The sequence below is a fragment of the Bos taurus genome, chromosome 16 (genome assembly GCF_002263795.3).
Source record: "Bos taurus isolate L1 Dominette 01449 registration number 42190680 breed Hereford chromosome 16, ARS-UCD2.0, whole genome shotgun sequence".
In the NCBI taxonomy this organism is placed as follows: Eukaryota; Metazoa; Chordata; class Mammalia; order Artiodactyla; family Bovidae; genus Bos; species Bos taurus.
Genome location: NC_037343.1, coordinates 45,760,513 through 45,784,502, shown reverse-complemented (window position 1 = coordinate 45,784,502; position 23,990 = coordinate 45,760,513). Strand labels below are relative to the sequence as shown.

The 23,990-nt window shown below is 50.2% G+C and overlaps 1 protein-coding gene across 4 annotated transcripts in view; it reads left to right on the top strand.

Moving 5' to 3' along the window:
- Positions 1-23,990, top strand: part of CAMTA1 (calmodulin binding transcription activator 1) — a 994,006-nt gene that overhangs the window by 827,813 nt on the left and 142,203 nt on the right. The window lies entirely within an intron of this gene.

Here is a 23,990-nt window from a genome sequence, read left to right as displayed (position 1 = left end):
TCTTTGTATCAGGTGCCCAAAGTGTTGGAGCTTCAGCATCAGTCCTCCCAGTAAATGTTCAGGGTTGATTTCCTTTAGCCACTTTAGAGATGGGAAAAGGAAGGAAGCTTGTCCAACACGCTAGAGCTGGGGGGATGGAGGGGGACTCTATGTGTTGTACCCTGAAAGCTTATACTTTTAATTACCCTTTGCTGCCTGGGCTTCTCACCAGGTCGGAGGGGGCCTGATGCGCATCTGGATTTGGCCCCACTGCAGGAGGCTTGCTGCCATGGTTCTCAGAGAGGTTAGGGCCGCCCATCAGCACCCTGGGTGCCTGTTAAGCAGTGATGCTAACTGGAGTTTAGGGAGGGTGGATCCTCGGGGGACTCTGACACTCAGTAAACTCTGAGATGCCTGGCCACCCTGCACATCAACACGCGACACCAGACCCAAAGAATCTGGGGAGCGGTGATGGAATCACCCCTCTCCTTCACAACTGGGGAACTGGAGGCCCAGAGAGGGGAAGTTCCTTGCTCAGGGTCTACAGAAGCCAGGCCTCTGACTCCCGAGGCAGGGTCTCCTTGCATACACCGCCCCACCCCTGGCCTTGGCCCAGCCTCCAGCCAGCCTGAAGAGGCAAGCTATCTGCCCCAAAGTGTCTTTTTTTTTTTTTTTGGCTGTGTTGGATCTTCATTGCTGCTCAGGCTTTCTCAAGTTGCAGCTAGCAGGGGCTACTCTTTGTTGTGGTGCTCAGACTTCTTACTGCGGTTGCTTCTCTTGTTCCAAGGCATGGTCTCTAGGCTTGTGGCCTTCCACAGTTGTGGCACACAGGCTTAGTTGCCCCACGGTATGTGGAAATCTTTCCTGACCAGGGGTTAAGCCTGTGTCCCCTGTATTGGCAGGCAGATTCTTAACCATTGGGCCACCAGGGAAATCCTGATGCCATTCTCAGAGCAAAAGACAAGAGATCGGTACCTGGGCAAACTATGGCTGGAGACCTGGCCACCATCTCGTGGGAGCCATCCATGGAGTCCCTGGGGTCCCAGGCTCCAGCATAGTAGCCTACCTGGTTCCTGCCCATTTCTCCTTCCTCTGTCCTGGGAGATGGCAGGAAGTCCGTGACAGGTCACTACAATATGTGACAAGTCCCAGAGGCCTGCAGATGGGAAGGGAGGGGACAGAGCCAAGCAGTTGGTGCAGGCGGGGCTGACGGTTTCCAGGAGCCAGCGGGCGGGGCAGGGGGGTTGACACAGGAGGGCTTGCAGAGTCCAGGAAGGCTGGTGGCCTGTCTGTCCCACCTGCCGAAATCCAAGACAGAGCTGGAGGGGCTGGCCTGGCCTGTTGCAGCCAAGCTGTGTGACTGAGGTCTGGGTGGAAATGAAGGCAGGTTCAGGGAGAATGACTCCATGGCAGGTGCCACCTGGATCTTGGGAACAAGGGACCATCTCTTGTTTGACTTAGAACAAACCTTGACAGCCGCTAGGGCCCTTGACCCAGAATATCCCTAGTATCTCCCTACCCCTCATGCCTGCTCATACCACGTGTGTGTCATGGGCCAACCTCCCTCAGGATCCGTGTCCACTTGCAGCTCTGCTCCAGGACTGCCCTCGCCTGGGCCATGCACAGCCTGCTCCCAAACATGCTAGGTGCTTACTCTTCAGATAAGCAGTGAGGGCCTGGCTTCCCAGGATCCCTTGGCATTTTAGATTTTATTGCCCCCCCACCCACACCCACCCAGGCCTCTACCTGTGGGAGAGAGTGACGAGATGACAGCCCTTGGCAACTCCCAACAAGAGCTGATGTCCCTGGGGGCCGGCTATGTCCCCCTAGGCACCTGGGAGCCCAGGCTTTCATCCTTGCAGTCATCTTCTCCCTTTTTTATTATTCATTAATTAACGTATTTATGTATTTATTTTTGGCTGCGCTGGGTCTTTGTGGCTGCGTGCAGGCTTTCTCTAACTGTGGCAAGCAGGGGCCATGCTTCATTGCAGTGTGCAGGCTTCTCATCGTGGGGTCTTCTCCTGTTGCAGAGCACAGGCTCTAGGCTCGCGGGCTTAAGTACTTGTGGGGTGTGTACTTAGTCGTTGCAGTCAGGCTTTAGAGGGCAGGCTCAGTAGTTGTGGTGCACAGGCTTAGTAGTTGTGGTGCACAGGCTTAGTTACCCCGTGGCATGTGGACTTCCCAGACCAGGGATGGAACCCATGTCTCCTGCATTGGCAGGAAGATTCTTAACCACTGGACCACCAGGCAAGTCCCATCTTCTTCCTCTTTATTGCCCTACAATCCTGGCCTGCTTGTTTCTAATACCACCTACCTGCTTCCAACAAATACCAGTACCAGAATCCATAAAATGGGTTGGGGCTTCAGACAATGCTGGGTTCAAGTCTGGTCTACAGCTACCAGCTGCCTCTGACCTTGGGCAAGATGCTTGACCTCTCTGAGCTTCCATTCCTCTGCTCCCAAATGGGAGCAATGACAGACCTGCCTCCTAGGACTGGCATGAGGGCAGGTGGTGATGAGCATGAAGAGTTAGCTCTGTGTCCAGCAGAGTGAGTGCTCAGCAAGTAGCCGGAAGCACCATGATTTCCTCTTAACTACTGACTGGTTGATTAGTTGCTAACTGTGGTCCCAAGTGCGGCCCAGGAAAGAAGAGAGATCCTGGTCTAAGAGGGGAAACTTATGAGCTTTTGATAGAGTCAGAGGGGTATGGTATGAATCTCCTCCTGGGTGAATGGGTCCTCTAGAGAAATAGTATGTATATATGGAGAGAGAGCTTTATCTTAAGAAATAAAGACTCAGATATACAGAACAAACGTATGGATACCAAGGGGGAAGAAGTGAGATTGGGAGATTGGGATCAACACATATACACAATTGGCACCATGTATAAAACAGGTAACTAATGAGGACCTATTGTATAGCACGAGGAACTCTACTCAGTGCTCTGTGGTGACCTAAATGGGAAGGAAATCAAAAAAGAGGGGTTGTATGTATATGTATAGCTGATTCACTTTTCTGTACAGTAGAAGCTAACACATTACAAAGCAACTATACGCCAATAAAAAAATTTTTTTTTAAGAAATTGGCTAACAGGATTGTGGGGCTGGCAATCTAAATTCCATGGGGCAAACCAGCAGGCTGGAGACCTCAGGAAGAGTCGATATTCCTGTCTTGAGTCTATAGGCAACTGGAGGCAGAATTCTTCCTTCCCTTGGGGTGTGGGCTCAGTCATGTCCAACTCTTTGCAACCCCATAGACTGTAGCCTGCCAGGCTCCTCTGTCCATGGGATTCTCCAGGCAAGAATACTGGAGTGGGTTGCCACTTTCCTCTCGAGGGATCTTCCTGACCCAGGGATCAAACCAGCATCTCTTGCATCTCCTGCATTGGTAGGCAGATTCTTTACCACTGCGCCATCTGGTCATTTTATCTTAAGGCCTTCAGCTGATTAGATAAGGCCTACTCCCATCATGAAGGCTGATCTGCTTACCCAAAGTAACTAAAAAATACATTCATCATGATGTCTTGACAGGTATTTGACAAAATAATTATATCCCATGGAATGGACAAGTTATGCATGACAGTAACCATCACGGGGGAGGAGGGGAAGAGCCCAGTGCCCTTGGCTGTCCTCTACCAACACTGTGGTCTCTTGGGCATGGTGGCCCTCCATCTGCCTGGTCTGCCTCTCTCCCACCCTTGACCTCCCACCCTCAGGGGTAGCTTGTGCCTGGACTTGAGCAAAGGACAGGCACTGCATCAGAATTCCAGTGCCCTCTGAGTCATGTAACTTAAGCAAAGCCCTTGGGCAGAGAGTAAGGAGGTTGTCCTGGATGGTCTGTGTTGTTAGAGGAGCATGGACAGGCCCCCAGCCTTGATCCTGATGCAAGATCCCACCCAGGTCCAGATCCCTAGCCTCTCTCACCAGGCTGAGACTCACAGGTGCCTCTGGGGGGCCCTTCAGTTCAGTTCAGTTCAGTTCAGTCACTCAGTCATGTCCGACTGTGACCCCATGAATCGCAGCACACCAGGCCTCCCTGTCCATCACCAACTCCCAGAGTTCACTCAAACTCATGTCCATCGAGTCGGTGATGCCGTCCAACCATCTCATCCTCTGTCGTCCCCTTCTCCTCCTGCCCCCAATCCCTCCCAGCATCAGAGTCTTTTCCAATGAGTCAACTCTTCGCATGAGGTGGCCAAAGTATTGGAGTTTCAGCTTTAGCATCAGTCCTTCCAAAGTACACCCAGGACTGATCTCCTTTAGAATGGACTGGTTGGAACTCCTTGCAGTCCAAGAGACTCTCAAGAGTCTTCTCCAACACCAGAGTTCAAAAGCATCAATTCTTCGGTGCTCAGCTTTCTTCACAGTCCAACTCTCACATCCATACATGACTACTGGAAAAACCATAGCCTTGATTAGACGGACCTTTGCTGGCAAAGTAATGTCTCTGCTTTTGAATATGCTATCTAGGTTGGTCATAACTTTCCTTCCAAGGAGTAAGCACCTTTTAATTTCATGGATGCGATCACCATCAGCCCTTGGGAAGCAGAAAAAGTGATGCCAGAGGTCAATGTCTACTGCACCTCCCCCCCAGGAGTGATTGGAGAAGGGTCTGAGACCCAACAGCTGCCGCCCGAGACAAGTCACAGATCAGGAAGTGGTTCCTTTATGATGGAACTTGGACACTGGCAATGCCTGACGCTTTCACAATAGAAGCTCAGATCAATTCTCTTGCTTTTATCTTTTCTTGAGGCTCAGCATGATGAAAAGTGGCCTATATCTGCGGCTGATAAATAACCAGAAACTTGCTGTATCTGCTTTCATTTGATTTTCTTGAACAATTACCACCAGTGTGCCTCACATTTCAGAGGCTGAAATTTTAAGTGGCTGAAAGAACTTCCCAACTGAGCCCGCCAGGGACTCATTTGAAATGTTCTTTGGTGCGTCGGAAAGCAACCAGACATGATCTACAAAGGAGCTGGGAAGAGAGTGTTTGTGTTAATGGCATAAACATTTCCCCCTCTCCTGGTGATGAGAATGCCCCTCAAACTGCAGGAGACTGTCCTGCCAGACCCTCTGAGCTAAAGAGTCACTCCCTGGGCTCAAGCCTGGCTTCAGTGAAGACTGGCTGTAGACCAGATAATGCCCAACACCATTTTTTGTGTTGAGCTTGAAGAGAATGGTGTCTAAACCAGGAGTCATCAAAGAAGGTTGTTCAGGGTGAGGAGGGGTCCGGAGTCCTCAGAACCATTGGGGAGGAAACTGAGAACATTGAGCAACAGAAGCCTCAGATGCTGTTTTCATTCCTTTATTATAGTAAAGTGGAAACAGTGACAGATTTTATTTTCTTGGGCCCCCAAATCACTGTGGATGGTGACTGCAGCCACTAAATTAAAAGATGCTTGCTCTTTGGAAGAAAAGCTATGACAAACCTAGAGAGCGTATTAAAAAAACACAGACTTCACTTTGCCAACAAAGGTCCATATAGTTAAAGCTATGGTTTTTCTAGTATTCATGTATGAATGTGAGAGTTGGATCATAAAGAAGGCTGAGGACCAAAGAACTGATGCTTTTGAATTGTGGTTCTGGAGGAGACTCCTGAGAGTCCCTTGGACAGCAAGCAGATCAAACCAGTCAATCCTAAAGGAAATCAACCCTGAATATTCATTGGAGGGACTGATGCTGAAGCTGAAGCTCCAGTCCTTTGGCCACCTGATGCAAAGAGCCAACTCAGTGGAAAAGACCCTGATGCTGGGAAAGATTGAGGGCAGGAGGAGAAGACGGTGACAGAGGATAAGATGGTTGGATGGCATCACTGACTCAATGGACATGAGTTTGAGCAAACTGTGGGAGATACTGAGGGACAGGGAAGCCTGTGCTATAGTCCATGGGGTCGAAAAGAGTTGGACATCACTTAGTGAGTGAACAACATTTCTAGCAAGAGGCTATATTGTGATTCTGCCTCAGCACTACGAGTGTAAGCTCCTTGAGGTCAGAGACTGCATCTTTCAATACCCAGAGTGGTAGCAGCATTTCCTCAATGCATGTCAAATGGAAGAAAGGATGAATGGGCGGATGATTGGGTGGACAAATGGATGGATGGATGAATATAAAGGTAGATGGATGGGTAGGTGGATGGATAGAAGAGGGGTGGGTGACTAGGTAGATAGGTAGGTAGACGTGAGAATGGATAGGTGAGTGTATGTATGGATGGGTGGGTGAATATGTGGGTTGATGGATGGTGAGAGGGGTAGGTGGATGGATGGATAGATGGATGAGTAAGTAGCTGGGTAGATAGATGGACTCATGGGAAGATAGTAGATAAATGTGTAGATGGAAAGGAAATTGGATGGATGAATGGATGGGTGGTGGATAGATGGATGGATGGATGGATGTGTGGATGGATGAGTGACATGAATCTTCTTAAGATCTTCCAAGGACTATCTCTCACATCTTGAGGCATAGAGTTCCTATTCTCTGTGGACCTGAAAGACGGAATCATTCCAGACTCTTTAAGGAAGGAGATTTGGCCTCAGGTTATGAAAAATAATGATAATTATCTTTCTAATGATAATGATTCCAAGTGCTTTGGGTGGAACAGATGGTATGTGAGGGAGCGAGCCCCTGTCCCTGATGAAGCAGAGGAGCCTTCTGGGTGGAGTTGAAGGTGTCTATGCTCACTGGAGGCAGAGCTGGATGACCCCAGGGGGCCTTCCCAGCTCTGAGCTGTCATGATCCCTCTTAGGCCCAAGTCCTCAGCTAGATCAAAGCATCAGTTCTTCTAGGTCAGGCTGTGACCCTCGCAGGGGGACCTGTGCTATACCTGGTGCTCACCTGGAATAAGCCTGGTCAAAGGGGGTCTGTAAAGAGAAGAGAAAGCCCTTGATGGCCAAGTGTGAGCCTGGTCCTGAGAGAGCTGATGTGAGTAGACAATTGGGGAGGCAAGGAGAGGCAGCCAGGAAAGTCCCTGCAGAAATGCTGGGAAGAGAGCCAGGGCTGAGCCTCCTGAACCTTCTTCTGGGGGATTCTAAGGACCCAAGGAACTCTTTTCTGGGAGCGAGTACCCCGTTCCCCTCGTGAAATCCAGGGCCCAGTGGAGCAGAAGACAGCCTGGGGACAGGACTGGATGACCAGGGAGGGCAGAGGGCCAAGGGCTGGCAGCAGGGAAGGGAGCCAGTAGGGCCCCCTCTGGCCCTTTTTCTCTTTAGAAAATCTAATTGCCTGTAGCGTCCAGTCTGACCATCAATTTGATCTGTGCTCAAGGGTACAGCTGAGGTTCACCTTGTTCTGCTTAAATAATGCAGGTAGTGAAGCTATTGACAAACTGTCATCTGCTAGAAAGTGGCTTCGACACGGCCAGAGGCCTGGGAGAGCCCCCGGGGCCTCGCCCGAGCTGGTCCAGCCAGGTGCTTGCGCAGCCTTCAGGCAGAGGCCAGACCCTTTCCTGATCCAAGGTGGATGGACAGGTGCTTGATGCCTCCCTGGCTTTTTCCAAAATGATGATCTATTGGGAAATTCTAAGAGAGAGCAAAGGCAGGGGCTGCCTAAGAAGCCTGCATTTTGTATTGGCAGGGAGGCTGGTGGTGCAGCCTGGGACCTGCAGGGCTGGGAGCCACCGTGACTGGGGACTGGGGGCCGCGCTGAGTCATTTCCTGGTAGAGGATGCTCTGGGCCCTCCCCAGCCCTGCCCGTTACCCACCTCCTCCTGGCCTGGGGAGCCGACAGACAAAGGGCTGGTGATGAGTCTGCTGCTCCTCCCTGAGCCTAGCTTGGATTTTTTATTTTTTTTAATGTTTAAAAATTCCCCACAGCGTGGCAGATGCCCGGCTGCCGGGTGACCCCATCGGCTGTTCTGTCATCAGACATCATGTTTATCCGTCAGACACTGTTTTCCTGACACTCAACACTCAAAATAATGATCTCGTTGGAGCCTCTTCATGAATGATTCATGAGGCTCCGATCAACTTTGGGTGTTAACGGAAAATCAAAGCCCTTGTGCACAGGAGCCAAGTGGCAGTGGGAAGGGCATCTGGGCTCTGGCCTCTGAGCTCCTCGAGGAATGTTCAGGGCTCTCCCTGCAGCCCCAGCCCAGCTTGCCGCCCACCAAGCCGAGTAAAAACAGGGAGAAGAGTGGAGTTCTAGACACCCGATTCATGTTTAATAAGCACAGGTCAATTAAAGGGAATTCACAGCTAGCTATTGAGTTCTGGGGACACACAGTGAACCATGCTGATCTGACATATTTAGCCAAGACCTCCCCTGGCCTTGGTTTCCCCTGTAGGATTAAAGCAGGAGACCAGACAGTTAGATCCCTACTATCTCAAATCTTTTCTGCGGTTCAAAAGTGATGAGGAGTGGCCCCTCCCAGGAAGCCTGTCAACAGTGGCCATAGGGAGCAGAGGGTCAGACCCTGACCCCAGGGAGAGGAGGCACATGCAGCCAGGAGCCTGCACCAGCCGGGAATGGACTTTGAGGTTGGGTGCCGGTTGTCACCCTTTGCCCAGTAGCCTTGCAGAGAATGTCAGAGCTCCGGCCCTCAGTTTCCCCTGGACCTCCACCACTGACAGCCTGTGTGACCTTGAGCGGGTCGCTTGCTTCTCCAAGCTTCCCCTTTCTGCCTGGGAAGCCAGATGAGGTGGCTCCCCCACAGGGCAGCCATGAACATGAGTGAGCTCACAGGGTGCAATTCCTGGTGCATCGGAACAGCCAAAACATGGCAGCTATCATTATTCACTATGGCAACCCACGCCAGTATTCTTGCCTGGGAAACCCCATGGACAGGGGAGCCTGGCGGGCTACAGTCCAGGGATTCACACTGAGTCAGACACGACTGAGCACCCAGGCACATGACATGACGCACTCTTACCTCACCTCCTATTCTTTTCTTCTCTGGGCTGTAAAACGAGAGGGTTAAGCTAGGTGGTCCCCCAGCCTTCTTTGCCCTGCACTCGACTCAGGCCTCTGCCTGTTCTGGGAGTGGATTCCAAGAGAGAGCAGAGCTGCCTCTGGCTTCTGAGCTGGTTCATGGGGAAATTTCTTGACAAACACTGGGATGGGGACCCCTTGGGGGTCAGGGGGTGGGGTGCAGACTCAGCCCCACCCTCCAAGACTGCAAAGTGCAGAGAGCAGTTGTGTGTGCACACACATGCACAGAGCACACACACATACGCATGCACATGCATGTGTGTGCACGTGTGTGTTTGCACATGTGTACATACACACATGTGCACACACATGAAAGTGCACACGTGTGTGAACAGGCATTGTGCGCACATGTGTAAGCATGCATGGGGCACACATGCGGGCATACATGCACACGTGCTATGCATTATACACGAACATGCACAAGGCACACCCGTGCACATGTACGTACATACATGAAGGTGCACGTATGCACAGTACACTCGTGCACAGATGCTTGCATGCACAGACAAGTGTGTGCAGAGTGTGAACACACATGCACACAGCACACACACGCATACATAAATGTACATACATGAAAGTGCACGTGTACACAGTACACTCGTGTACGCACGTATGCATGTACAGACGTGCACAGGCACTCGTGTGCGCACGTGTGAACACAAAAGCACACAGAATACACATGGACACTCACACATACAACAGCATCAGCAGACAAGGCGAGGACTCTCGGATGCCTACAGAGCTAGTTCAGTGCAGACTGAAAAGTCAGGGGCTCCAAGGAGGCAACAGCACTGGGCTCTCTGCCGCCCACCTCCCCATCTGCCTTTCTCACAGTCAGCTCCCTCAGGAGGGCGGGGCTGCCACTCATGAACACATGGTGCCAGAAACCCACTTCATGCTTAACAAATATGGGTCAAATGAAGGGAATTTATAGCTAGCTATTGAGTTCCTGGGACACACAGTGAACAGGCTGATCCGACGTAATTAGCCAAGACCTCCCACCAGCCTTGGCATGGGAATAAGGGGAGACCAGCCAGTTAGATCCCTTATACCTCGAACACTCCATTTTCTGCAGTTCTAAAGTTATGAGGAGCAGCCCCTCCCAGGGAGCCTGTCAGCAGTGTCATAGGGAGCAAAGGGTCAAACCCTGACCCCAGGGACAGGAGGCACACGCAGCCAGAGAGACTGTACTCTCCAGAGCGGACCTCTGCCCCTGGAAGCAGGATTCAAGCCCAGCTGCGGGTTTTCACTTACTCCCTAAAATGATCGGGAGCAGGATGTGAGAAGTGCCAGGGCCTGAGCCTGACTGGGGCAAACCTGAATGAGCAGGAGGCTGGCTGTGCCCAACAGGGAATGTGACAGGAGGTCCAGGGTGGCCCGCCACAGATGGGTCCAATTCGCAAGCAAGAGTCTTACAAAAGCTGTGTGCAGTTGAAACTGCTCTGGCCTCACCTGTCAGGCACTTTTCTTTCCCCAGAGGCACTTGGGCACCTGGGCAGAGCCAGGACTGCTGTTGCCTCAGGTTGCCCCTCACCCACACCCCTACCCCCGGGGCCATCCCTGGTGTGGCCGCCTGGTCCTCACGGCTCTGTGCTTCCCCCAGCTCCACCTCAGTCTGTGACAGTGCTGGCCCATGTTGCTTGGAGCTCACTGGGGGGTGGGGCACTGGAGGGAAACTGGCTAGGCGTGGCCATCCTGACATTTCTAGAGCCCAGAGTGCAAGCCAGGCCAGGGGTCAAAGGGCTGGAGCCATCCTGCTGGGACTTATGGGGGCCATGACTGCCCTTTGTCGTTTAATAACGCATTTCAAAGACAAGGTTCAGGTGGAGTATAAGGCAGTGGAAGAGACATGTGGGAAGCAGATATACCCAGCCCCACACCCCCTTCTCTGTCCAAGAACCCCCTTGCACCCTGGCTGCTCTTTTCCTCCAAACACCCTCACGTTCTTTGTTGATTGCACCAGTCTTATCGCCCCCTCCAAGTGTGTGTTTCCTGAAGGCGGAGGCCCCAGCTGGGAAATCTTTATGTCCCTCCCTCATGGCATCAGCAGGTGCCCAACCAGACCCATGACCCACGGCTTAAAGGACCTGGGAGAGAGGGAGCTGGCAGCCATCCAGCAATGGTGTCTAACCCATGGATAACCCGGGGCTGGGTGTGAACTCTAGTTCTGGCCATGCAACTAGCTTTTCCCCTTGGAAGTGGAATGCACTGCCAAGCCCCCGCATCCTAGCTGATGCCCTGATGAAGTCCTCTCCTTCACCCACTCATTTAGTTAAGACCTACCGTGTGCCCAGCACTGTGCTGTGCTGGACAGGCCAGGAGGGAAGAGGGTCCAAAGCCATGGGTGCAGGCTAGAAGATGATTAGTGTGGCTGCCCCCGAAGCACCCAGACCAGCACAAGAGCCAAGAAAGCCAGAGTCAGGGTCGGGAGAACCGGCAGTGGTTCACCAGGCCCTGAAGAAGAGGATGCCCAGAGGTGCAGAAACAGCAGGCATCCCCTTCAGAGCCTGCGGAAGCGTGTGATATGGTCCTTGCCCACAAGGAGGTGATGACAAATTGAGGACAAGTTCAATCGGATGAGAGTTAAGACCCATTGCCAAGTGGGGAACAGGAGTTGTGACACGGCAAAGCACGAGATGAGGTGCTGGGTGAATCGCGCCAACTGCACCGGCTCTCCGTGGGGTGAAAGCAGCAGGCTGGACTCAGGGGTGGGCAGGCAGAAAAGCTGTAACAGCAGGAGAAATGACCTTGTGAGCAGAAGGACAGGCCAGGAGGTTCAGGCTGCATCCGGGAGCGGTGTGCTGGAGCGGGTGAGTTGTGGTGCGAGCTGTTTGAGGGGATCCTTTCAGGCCCTGAGCCAGTCAAGCATCTCCCCACCCCCTCAGAGGGCCTTGGGGGCTCATCCTGCATCCCTAACCGTGCCCCTACCTCACAGCTCTGTGTCTCGTTCCAGCCCCAGCCACCTATTTATGTCCATCTTCTCCTACTCACACAAAACCAGACCCCAGAGACAAACAGGTAAACATAAAAAGGAGAAAAGATGAAGATTCATTGATGCCAGAACTGACTCTATTCTGGAAAATTGAAATATTTTGTACGTAATGACAACAGAGGCCCTGCACGACCTTCCCGGAATAACTTCCCAGATATACGACAGCGACAACAGCCGCCCCTTTGGCTCTGACAGGCCGAAGGCGCCCCAAAGCCACCACTTAAAAAATGCCTCCCATGTTATTAACATTCCTCGCTCTGAGATGTTTATGGCTCGTCACTGTTATCAACAGTAACAAATTTCCAGAACCTATAAATGACACCAGCCCCAGAGACAGCCTGGAACAATCCCCCATCAGCCTTCCCAACCCTGGCTAGACCATGAACGCCATCATATCAGGCTTATCTGATGGGGCCCCCTGACACTCTGAGGCTCCCGCCCTCCTCACTCACCTTGAACCCTGGGAAAACTGGGGTAGCTGCATTCACTTCCTCTTGGTTGTCAGGCACTTTTGATGCTGCTGGGCGGGGGAGGGAGGAACATATGCTGCAGGGCCCAGGTGAGGGGGTCTTGTATTCAGGATCTGGGCTCTGAGCCAGGTCAGGTGTTACATGTCCTGACCGCTACTGCCTTTCTGCTGCCTGGCCCCCAGTCTGTACACCTACAAAGGTCAGACCCTCTTCTTCATTCATTCATTCATTCACTTATTCATCCATCCATACAGCAACTCATTTTCTGAAATGTTACAATGCTGCACGAATGTCATTGCCACATCCAGGACGTGGTCCACAGACTTCCCATCCTGAGCAATGCCAGGTAGAGGGGTAGCCTCGGAACACGGGATGTCAGAGACCACAGCACTTTGGTTCCCCAGGAGCAGCTCAAGGAAGTTGGCCACTCATAGGACACGTGGGCAAAGCAGACCTCATACCCCGTCTCAAGTCCTCCAGGAGCTGATGCTAAAAACTGCCCTTGGAGACAGACAGGAAGTAGATGGGGAGCTTGGGCTTTGTGGTCGGCTACCTGGGTGTGAACGTGACCAAACAGTACCTAGCGATCATCTTCTGAACATCATTTTTGTTGCTGTGAAATGGGACTAAAGCATCCTCAGAGTTGTTGAGGAGGCTAGATGAAATAATGCATGTCAAGGATACAGCATATGTCTTATGCATGTGTGCTCAGCCATTCAGTTGTGTCCGACTCTTTGCAACACCATGGACTGTAGCCCACCAGACTCCTCTGTCCATGGGATTCTCCAGGCAAGAATACTGGAGTGGGTTGCCATTTCCTGCTTCAGGAGATCTTCCTGACCCAGGAATCAAACCCAAGTCTCTTGCCTCTCTTGCACTGGCGTTCAAGTTCTTTACCACTTGCACCACCCAGGAAGCCCCCAACACATGTCTTAGCTCAAAGTAAATGCTCGAGAGGTAAAGCCTCATTGCTGATATCACGGAGTTTTCTCCTTCTGCTTTGGACTTTAATTCTCCTAAAAAAGCAGGCGCTCCTGTGAGGGGTTTCAGTGGCACCTGTGTTTGGAGAGACTGTTTGATGGGAGGAGAGATGAAAGATCACTTCGGGGAGGTGGATAAGGCACAGAGAGGTGGGTGGCTGTTAAAGGGGATGGCTAGCATTGCCACCTCATGGCCTTGTCCAACCTGCCCAGTTTGGCCACTGTGAATGTCCTCTAGCCAGTCACTAACACACCCCCAGCCTCAGTTTCTCCATTTGCCAAGGTAGCCTCCTCAGCCTCCCACTCCTATTTTTGGAATGTTTGGAACAGGTTTGCTGGAAAAAAAAAATCTAATGAGTTAATGAATGCACAAGGGCTTTGAAAATACCCAGTGTTTTGTAAACGTAAGAGATTATTATTCCCATTTACCACCCTTTTAAAAGGATGTTTTCCCTCAATTCAGCCAAATTTAACTTGGATGATGAAGAGCCAAGCCTGGGCGTCCCCAGCTATAATTTTCCCTCTTCCTTGTGCCTCCGATTATTAAAACACAAAGGCTCCCATTGCCGAGAGAAACCAAAACAGAAGCACATTAGAGGCGCGATGGCACGGATGGAATTCAAAGTGATATTTCAAGCAGGGCGTTCTGTGTATATAAACCATTAGAGCACTCACATGTCGGCAGAACTTTGAAATTAAAATCGCTCCTTTTTTTCATACATTTCTCACCCTGTTATTGAGCCTGTGTCCTGGGGTAGTAGGAGGTTAGAAACCACTTGGGGTTTACTTTATAGTGTTAGGAATGCTAAGAGATAAGGCAAGGAAGCTTCCTGAAGGCTCCAGGCCGAGGCCAAGTCTATTAAAAGAACAGTGGCCAGAAGCTCTGTCCATGTGCTGAAAAAAGAAGGCCTCCCTGCAGACTGGGATGGAAGGGCTTCTGAGAGAGGGCTCCTTCTCCAGGGCACACCGCTGTTGCTGCCCAGACTCCTAAAGGAAGGGAGGGGTCTGGGAGAGGCCAAGGCCCCTGAAGTAGTGGAGGTGGGGTACTAACAGAGAGGGAAGCATGAAGGGGAGGAGGATGGAGCCACCAGACTGACAGCTGTGGTGGGAATAAGAGAGAGGTGAGTGCAGAGCTGGAGGAACTGGAAAATAAAGTAATAAAATAGAGAGATATGCCCAGTGACAGCAGGGAGATAAATGGAGCAAGTTATACGGTGGGCTCATTTTTGTGCAAATATTTGGGGCTCTATAAAATAAGGCTGTTTATTATAAATCTGTCTCCCAAATAAGTCCTGCCATCCCACAGGTGTCAGCTACAGTGAAATTTCCCCTCTAAGACATGGAGGACTGAGCTCTCGAGGTACATGTGGCTGTAACTGCTCTTTCTGTTTTATAAACAGCCCTTCCCACAAGGAACTGAGGCTGTTGGGAGCCAAGGAAAGGGGCCAGGAATGATATCCAAGCCTCCTGTGGGCTCAGTTATGAGCCGTTTTGGTGGCCTTGACCTTCTTCTCCAGCCAGGAGGCTGCTGGGTCACAGTGCCATGACCCAGAATCCAGGAGATCAAGTTACATGGGTCATGAGGTCCCACTCTTGGCTGAGGAGTCTCTCAATCCTGGCTTTAAATATCAGTAAGACTTGTCTATAGGACCCTCTCCACCTCCACTGGGGAAGGAGGTGATGGCACAAAAGTGTAGAAGCAGAGTCAGGTGAAGCAGGAAGAAAACTTCAGGGCTTATCAACAGCTACTTTTAGGGCTGAAGTCACTCAAGGCAATTCTTTCTGGAACCAAGGAAAGGGGAGAAAACTTCAAAAGCTTGGGGAGTTTCCTGGAGGAACCTGAGTTTACCCTCTGGTTCTCAGACTAGCATATCAGCAGAGCAAATAAGGCCTCAAAGCTGACCAGTACTCAGATCTTGGGGTAGCATCTTCCCCCACTAATCAGACACTCCAATACCCAGAGTACCCAGGCAAGGGATGAATGTCCTGCTGGTAGGGCTCACCCTGAAGATGTTGGTCAATGCACACGCACACACACACACACAAGCACTATTTAATGTGTCCAAGACACTGTTTCCAGAGGACCAGGATCTATGTTCCTCATACAGATTTGCTGTCAGATCTGAAGACTTCTCAACTGTGCAACAATTCAACAAGTGGAGAGTCCAGAGTCTCAACCATTCACATGTTTAACATGGGAGCCGAACCAGTCAGAGCAAAATTAGACTGCTCTGGGTTCTATGACTGGTACCTCTAGCATGAAACTGTCACCAAAAGCAGGTTCTCTAACTTCTTTGAGCCCATTTCCTAAGCCTTTGCTATTCTATGTTATGCTAAGTCACTTCAGTCGTGTCCAACTCTGTGTGACCCCATAGACGGCAGCCCACCAGGCTCCCCCGTCCCTGGGATTCTCCAGGCAAGAACACTGGAGTGGGTTGCCATTTCCTTCTCCAGTGCATGAAAGTGAAAACTGAAAGTGAAGTCACTCAGTCGTGTCCCACTCCTAGTGACCCCATGGACTGCAGCCTACCAGGCTTCTCCATCCATGGGATTTTCCAGGCAAGAGTGCTGGAGTGGGGTGCCATTGCCTTCTCCGTCCTAAGCCTTTAAGAGGAGCCAATCATCATAACAGGGCTTGATAAGGTTCTCATGTAGATTCAAGACAGAAAGACTTATATAGCCTGTAGCCCCATGCCTGGCATCGATAAACATTTACCTTTATTAGCACTGGCCAGGCAGGGACTCAGCCCTACCCCATGCTATAGACTAGGTGCTCCTGAATTATTCAGGTGGACTTGAGGCTGCTTCCTAAAGGCAGTGCTTGCCCAGCAACCAGGCATTTTTCCATTGTGGCCATCAGCTCTAGTATCCCTTACTGTCGTCTCAGCTAACCTTGATCTCATCAGACCATGTGGCTGAAACATCATCTGTCTCTTGCTTCTGGACCCTGTGGACAGAGGCTCCCTCTTCTATTTCCACACCTATAGTGCCTGGCACAGAGTAACTCAAAGTGTTACCTGAGTGGTAAATAAGAAGATAGCATCTCAGCCCAAGCTGCTTCTCCACCTTGTACTAAGCCTGAGCAGACCCCACGCCAAGAGGATAATGTTTTAGGAGCAGGCAGCCCTCTTCTCCCTCTCCTCTTGCTCTGTGCATGGCTCCAGACCTGCAACTCTGCACCTTTGGAAGTGCTGTCCTACTTTCTCCATGGCTGGGGACTCTGCCCTGGGAACTGGTTGAATGCCTTTCATGTTTCCCTCATTTTCAAGGCTTTGACTGGAAATTTGGCTTCTCATGGTTGATCCCAGTTGGTTCCGATGATATTTTATAGCGCCTTCCTAATTTACTGCCTCTTTATGACTATAGTAAAAGGCCACACGTCAGGGAACACCATCAAACAGGAAGAAGCGTCCCCTCTCCTTGTCAGCTCAAGTTGAGCATTGTAATTTACAGGGAAACCTTGTGGCTTAGGGTGTTTACCTCCTGTGGAACCAGTTTCCTCTCCCATTATGAGAATGAGATAATTAAAATACTTCCCTGTTCCTTTGATATGGAATTAGGTTTGCTCAGCCCAATTGCAAGTGCCAGTTTGAAAGCTGTTATGTTATTTGGGTTTCAATTTAGAGCCATCTATTTCAAAGGTTTTTTTTTTTTTTTTTTAATTTTCTCTTTGCCTACCCTGGATTAGAAATCAGGAAGGGAAATCAGGATTTATTGAAATTTGGTTTGGATATTTCCATCTTGAGCTGATGCAAATAGTGGTTTCAGATTTTGAGGAAGCTGGGGCTGAGAAATAAGCTGAGGCCATGCATGTCCCCCCACAAGGAGCAGGCTTCCCAGTTTGCCTGATGACAACAAAAGCATGAGGAGGTGGGGCTGGAGATCTGATTGTTTAGGGGGAAAGCCATGATCCAGCTTCTCTCCTCCACTGAGCCTTCTATCCAGGTCCTTTCCAAGTCTTCACTCAATCATCTTTAATGGTGGCTTCAATCTCCTGCTGGGAGCAAGGTGACTACAGCAAGCCCAAGTTTACATCTGCACACAAGCCATGTTGGAAAAAGAGGAGGTGGGAGCTCCTGCAGCACCTGCCAGTGAGAAACCCTGTCCTAGAAGCCCTCACACTTCTGCTGCCTTATTAGCCAGAACTGGGTCACATATCATTCCAAGTAATTCCCACTGATGTGGGGGGTGGGCAGAAAATCATATGGCCAGTTGGGCCCACCTCTCCCGCACTTACCCCTCACCCCTACACTCATGGCTATGTGGAGGGGGATGGATTTGGGTGGAGAATAAATGCTGGTAGGTAACCCCTCAGCATCCACCATCTAACACTCCTATTAAATGTTGAGCACAAAGAAATGTGTATGTAAGAAACCAAAAATAAGATTAAAATGAACCCCCAGAACAGACCAGAAGCAGCCCTAGCGCTGTTAAGGACAGACTGACTCTTCCCCATCCCTCTTGAAGTCTTGAATGCTGACCAACATGGTTACCAGGAGAATGAGTTGGACCTGGGCTCATTGTGTAGCCTAGTGATTCTCAACCGGGGCCGATTTTGCTCCCCAGGGGCCATTTGGCAATGTCTGCAGACAGTTTTGGTTGTCACTATTCTGAGATGCAACTGGCATTTAGTATTAGAGACCAGAGATGCTTCTAAATATCTTACAATGCACAGGACAGCTTTCCATAACAAAGAATCATATAGTCCCAAATGTCTACAGTTGTGAGATTGAGAAACTGTGTTTAAGCCTGGCTTGCATCCATGATATTCCCATGATGCTTTGCTCCCTGGGGTAGGGGAGAAAGGAAAATGGCTTCCTAATTAGAAGTGATGGGAAGCTGGAAGACAGAACTAGCCATCACCCCTCTTTCCCCTTCTCCAACAGAGCTTTTGGTTTCTGGCAAAAAGAGAATATATTTGACTCAGCTTAGTTTCATATGAGTATCTCCTTGGGAGACTTAAACATTTGAAGAGCAGACACCTATTTAGCATTCCTGTATCAGTTCCAGCACTCACATAGTAGGTACTCCATAAATGTGGCTTCGAAGGAGGGAGGAAAAAGAGAAGAGAGACGGGGTGGGAGGAAAGGTCTGGGACTGAGTAAAGAAGATGATTTACAGCCAAGGCCCTCAAGGCAAACCTTGACTGGGGCTGGGATCAGCTGATGCTCAGCTATGGAACAAAGACATTCAATGGCTGGTCAGGGAGATTCAAAGGTTCTGCTTGAGAAATTGAACCTGACCGTTCAGACCAAACCAGAGAGTCCCTTGACAAGAGAATGTGGGAAGGAGAGATGAGAAGGTGGGGAGGTCAGAAGAGGCAGCCCGAGGACAGATGCAAGATGAATGGGGCCAGAGAAGGTGGAGCGGGAGGAGCGAGGAAGAGCTGAGGAAAGGTCAGAGCCAGAAATGGAACCTGTCAAAGTTCCATCTCATCATAGGAAGAGCAGGGCCAGCAGAGAAGGTGAAAATCCACAGGAGGCAGTGAAGCCCTGATTGGGGCTGGAGGATGAGAGAGCAGGGTGAGGGCCAAGCAAGGGAAAGAGAGGTGGCCAGAGGGAAGAGACCCGAGGAGTGCAGCCACTGGTCCAAGAGCAACCAAGGGCTCTGGGAAGACCCCCTGGTGGGCACCGGAGAGCCCCAGGGCCCTTCCATTTCAGAATGACAAGCTGCAGCCAGAATATCTTGTCACTGTCACCTGTCAGCATCAGCAGAATTTTCACCAGGTGCTGCAGTCTCAGATGCCAGGGATTTTCACTCCAGAGACACTTGCTAAGCCCAGTGCCAGCCTGAGAAGGTGACAAAGGAGGCTGCACGTCACACTTTGGTGCCAATCTCCAATATTAAAATTGCTGGAAGTCCTGGTCCACCTTGTCCGGGCAATGCTGCTTCACAAAGATACTCCCCTCAAAGTTAACAAGAAACTAAGAAATTAATTTCCTGTCAGTTGCCTCTACCCAGCAGTGACAGCTCAGACCTCTCCATCACTGGGAATGTATTTAAATGGCAAAGGAATTGGGGGTGGGGTTGGGTGCCCAGTGCTGTGCTGGCCTTGCTGGAAGTTTACTGGAAAAGGGAGGCGAAAGTCCATGCAGTCCAGACCAGGGTGAGAATGTCAGCCACACACCTGGCCATGATGGGACCATTGCTTCTGAGAAGGTCACTTTGATTGTTTTTTACCTGGCTTGTTGCAAAATTCTAGGCATCAGCTCAACTCCGCCACATCTTGGCTTCCCAACCAACCCCCTCTGCCTCTAGAGAGAATACAGCTAAGGACAAAACATGGCATCTTCTGCAGGGTGACCTCATGCGACATTGGAGTCACATCAAACCTATGGTTTTACAGAAACGACTGTCAGATAGGGAGTTATTTGCCTCCAAAGTCACTATAAAGTTGACCAGGCTCTTTGATTTCCTGGCCCTAGAGGTGGAGGGGGCAGAAGGGCAGAGTGGTTTCTTTGTGATTCATCAATCAATGACTGAGTGATTACTACTTGCTGGGGATGGTTTGGGGGTCCCTTTTTCATTTTCTCCTTGGATCCCCACAGTCACCCTGACAGGTGTTTTATATGTGAGGGATGTGAGACTAAGAGGGGTTAAATAACTTGCCCAAGACCACACAGCATTTCCAGTGGCTCTGCTGGGGTTTGAGCCAAGGCCTGGTTTCCTTGGCTCAAGGAAAGCCCAAGTTTTTTCCATCTCCTGGCTGTTGGCGAGATAACAGATTGGTACACTCTTTCTATCTGATATTCATTGCAAAGTTAGTTTCTGTTGTGTTCAGTTGCTAAGTCATGTCCGACTCTTTGCAACCCCATGGACTACAGCATGCCAGGCTTCCCTGTCCTTCACCATCTCCCACAGTTTGCTCAAACTCATGTCCATTGAATTGGTTATGCCATCCAACCATCTCGTTCTCTGTCCCTTCTTCTGCCCTCAATCTTTCCCAGCATCAGGGTCTTTTCCAATGAGTCGGCTGTTCACATCAGGTCACCAAAATGTTGGAGCTTCAGCTTCAGCATCAGCCCTTCCAATGAATATTTAGGGTTGATTTCCTTTAGGACTGACTGGTTTGATCTTGCTGAACAAGGGACTCCCACTACTGAAAACTACTGACTTAATTACAACCCATTTTTTTATGTCTTCATTCAATAAATAGCCAAGAAAACATTGTTGTTGTTTTTTTCATAAAAAGCCTTGAACAATGTAGATTTTCCTAGTAATGGATAAAATTGTATGTTTTGTCTCTGCAGTATCTTGGCTACCCATATGAGTCTTTCCAGGTGATTTGATGTAAAAATGTTCAGGCTTTCCTTCCACTGACAGACTGACTTTTAAGTTTAAGGTGGAAGCTCATTCAACATCAATGTTCCTGGTCTGTGTTGCTTATTTAACAAATACTAACTAAGCCCAGGGGGCTTTCCTGGTGGCTCAGCTGGTAAAGAAACTGCCTGTAATGCAGAAGACCTGGGTTCAATCCCTGGGTCGGGAAGATCTCCTGGAGAAGGGAATGGCAACCCACTCCAGTATTCTTGCCTGGGAAATTTCATGGACAGAGGACCCTGACAGTCTACAGTCCAGGGGGTCACAAAGAGTCAGATACAACTTAGTGACTGACACTAACACCAGCACTGGACTAACCCAACCCAGCTCTGGGCCCGGCAGCAGTTGGACATGGGGTAGATGCAGAGTTCCCATCACGGAAGGGATGGGGCTTAGTTGCCTCACCAGCCCCAAAGCTCAGCCTTCGAGCAGAACTTCCATTTCATCTTTTCAAAGCTTTTTTTCCTGAATGGCCCTGAGCTGCCCCAGGCTCTTCCTTTCACGCTTCCGTGGGCTGAACCCTTGTTTCCCCAGGTCTTCCCATGACCGGATTCTTACCATTTCAAACTCAGCTCAAGGTCACCTCCTCAGTTCCTTGGTCAAATGCACTCACCCACCTTCACCCATCACTGGCTCTTTTTATGCTCATAGCACCTGAAAGTGAAAGTGAAATTCGCTCAGTTGTGTCCAGCTCTTTGCGATCCTATGGACTATACAATCCATGGAATTCTCCAGGCCAGAATACTGGAGTGGGTAGTCTTTCCCTTCTCCAGGGGATCTTCCCAATTCAAGGATCAAACTCAGGTCTCCTGCATTGCAGGCAGATTCTTTACCAGCTGAGCCACAAGGGAGCCCAAGAATACTGGAGTGGGTAGGCTATCCCCCCGACCCAGGAACTGAACCGGGTTCTCCTTCATTGCAGGTGGATTCTTTACCAACTGAGATATCAGGGAAGCCCCTAATAGCATAGCACCTGGCAGTATTCAAAGCACCTCTTCTTTTCTATTTTATATTTTAGCTACACTGGGGCTTTGTGGGTTTTCTATAGTTGTGGAACGAGGTCTCTCTAGTTGTAGCCCATGGGCTTAGTTGCCTCACAGCATGTGGGATCTTAGTTCCCTAATAAGGGACTGAACCCGTGTCCCCTGCATTGGAAGGCGGATTCTTAACCTCCGGACCACCAGGTAAGTCCCAGCACCTCTTCAAGTATTTCTAGTTTGTCTTTCCCAAGATTGTTAAGAGCAAGGCACTTAGACTTGTTTACCACGGACTCCAAACCTGGAGCAGCCCTGGTACATCATAGCTCTCGTTAAGTACATGTGTGTGATGTGTGCTGAATGAATGAATGAACAAATGAGCACCCTTTGGAGTGAGCACTGCATTCTTCTTCACTCTGGAGAGGAGGCAACTGTCCCTCTAAGGGGCGAGGAGTCCTCCCCTGGAGCACGCACTGAGGGGTGGGGCAGCTGGACCCCTCATCTCAAGATAACTGGAGAGAAAGCTTTGCATCCTTTCTCCTATGCAGCAAGGGGGCATAAAGAAAATGCTTTAAAAAAAAAAAAAAAAGGCACCTTGCTCTAGTGAGTTGAAAATCCTCCATCACAAGAGGTACTATTTCAACTTTTGCCTCTTTGCTTCCCCTTCCCAGCAGCTTTCCCCAAAGGGAGCTGTGGGCTCTATTCACCTACAACCACAGAATTAACTTCACAGGAGGCACTAGTGGTAAAGAATCTGCCTGCCAATGAGGAGATGTAAGAGACGCGGGTTCAGTCCCTGGGTCAGGAAGATCCCCTGGAGGAAGGCAGGGCAACCCACTCCAGTACTCTTGCCTGGGGAATCCCCATGGACAGAGGGGCCTGGTGGGCTACGATCCATGGGGTTGCAAAGAGTCAGACACAGCTGAAGCGACTTAGCACTCGCATAACTAACTGCCATGCCTGGTAGCTAGCTCCTCTTCATGGCTCCATGGCAACATCAGTTCACAAACGTCAGCGAGTGTTTTTCTAAAGGGACTCTCTCCTTACACAAAATAGAACATTTTGAGCGAAATTTAAACAGTTTTTGAACAGCGCTGCTCTGATTTCTTCACACTTCACAAACGCTTTCTTTGCAAACACGGGTGTCCCAGTTACCCTGGGCTGGCGCCAAGGCCCGTGGCCCAGCGTCTGTCTTTTCAGCTTCAAGCAGCCGTGAGTCCTGAAAACAAACAAGAGAGCTGTGAGCCTCACAACTGAGGGGTGTGTGTGTGTGTGTATGTGAGTGTGTGGTATGTGTATGTTTGGTGTATGGCATATGTGTGTGTGATATGTATATATATGTTTGTGGTAGGAGGTGTGTGTATATATGGGGTGTGTGTGTGTGGCGTGTGCATGTGTATGTGTGTGATGTGTGTATATATGTGTGTGATGTGTGTGGTGTGTGTGTGGTGTGTGGCATGTGTGTGTGATATGTGTATATATGTGTGTGGTGTGTGTGGATGGGAGGTGTATGTATGTGTGTGTGGTGTGTGGCCTATGTGTGTGTATGTGTGTGGTATGTGTAGATGAGAGGTGTGTGTATGTGTATGGTGTGTGGCATGTATGTATGTGGTGTGTATGTGGTGTGTGTGTGGTGTGTGATATGTGTATATATCTGTGATATGTGTGGATGGGTGCTATATGTATGTGGGTGGTGTGTGTGGTGTATGTGTGATGTTTATGTGGTGTGTGGCATATGTGTGTGTGTGAGATATGTGTATATGTGTGTGTGGTGTGTGTAGGTGAGAGGTGTGTGTATGGGTTGGTGTTTTTGTGGTGTATGTGCTGTGTGGGGCATATATATGTATATGTATGTGTGTGATATGTGTATACATGTGTGTGGTGTGTTTAGATGGGTGGTGTGTATGGATGGGAGGGGTGTATGTGTGTGTGTGTGTGGTGTGTGTGGTGTGTGTGTGTGTGTGGTGGGGTGTGTCTATTTGTGTGTGGTGTATGTGTGGTGTGTGGCATATATATGTGTATGTATGTGTGTGATATGTGTATACATGTGTGTGATGTGTGTGGTGGGAGGTGTGTGTATGTGTGTGGTATGTGGCATATGTGTATGTGTGTGATATGTGTGTATATGTGTGTGGTGTGTGTGGACGGGTGGTGTGTGTGGATGGGAGGGGTGTGAGTGTGCGTGTGTGTGGTGGGGTGTGTCTATTTGTGTGTGGTGTGTGTGACCCGCTGGCTGACACCCTTGCTCTCTGACACAGCATCCCTGCCTGTGCCAGTCCAGGCTGGGCACCCCCTTCAGCACACCCCCAGGGCAGAAGAGGTCACCCAGCCCTGATTCAGCCAACACT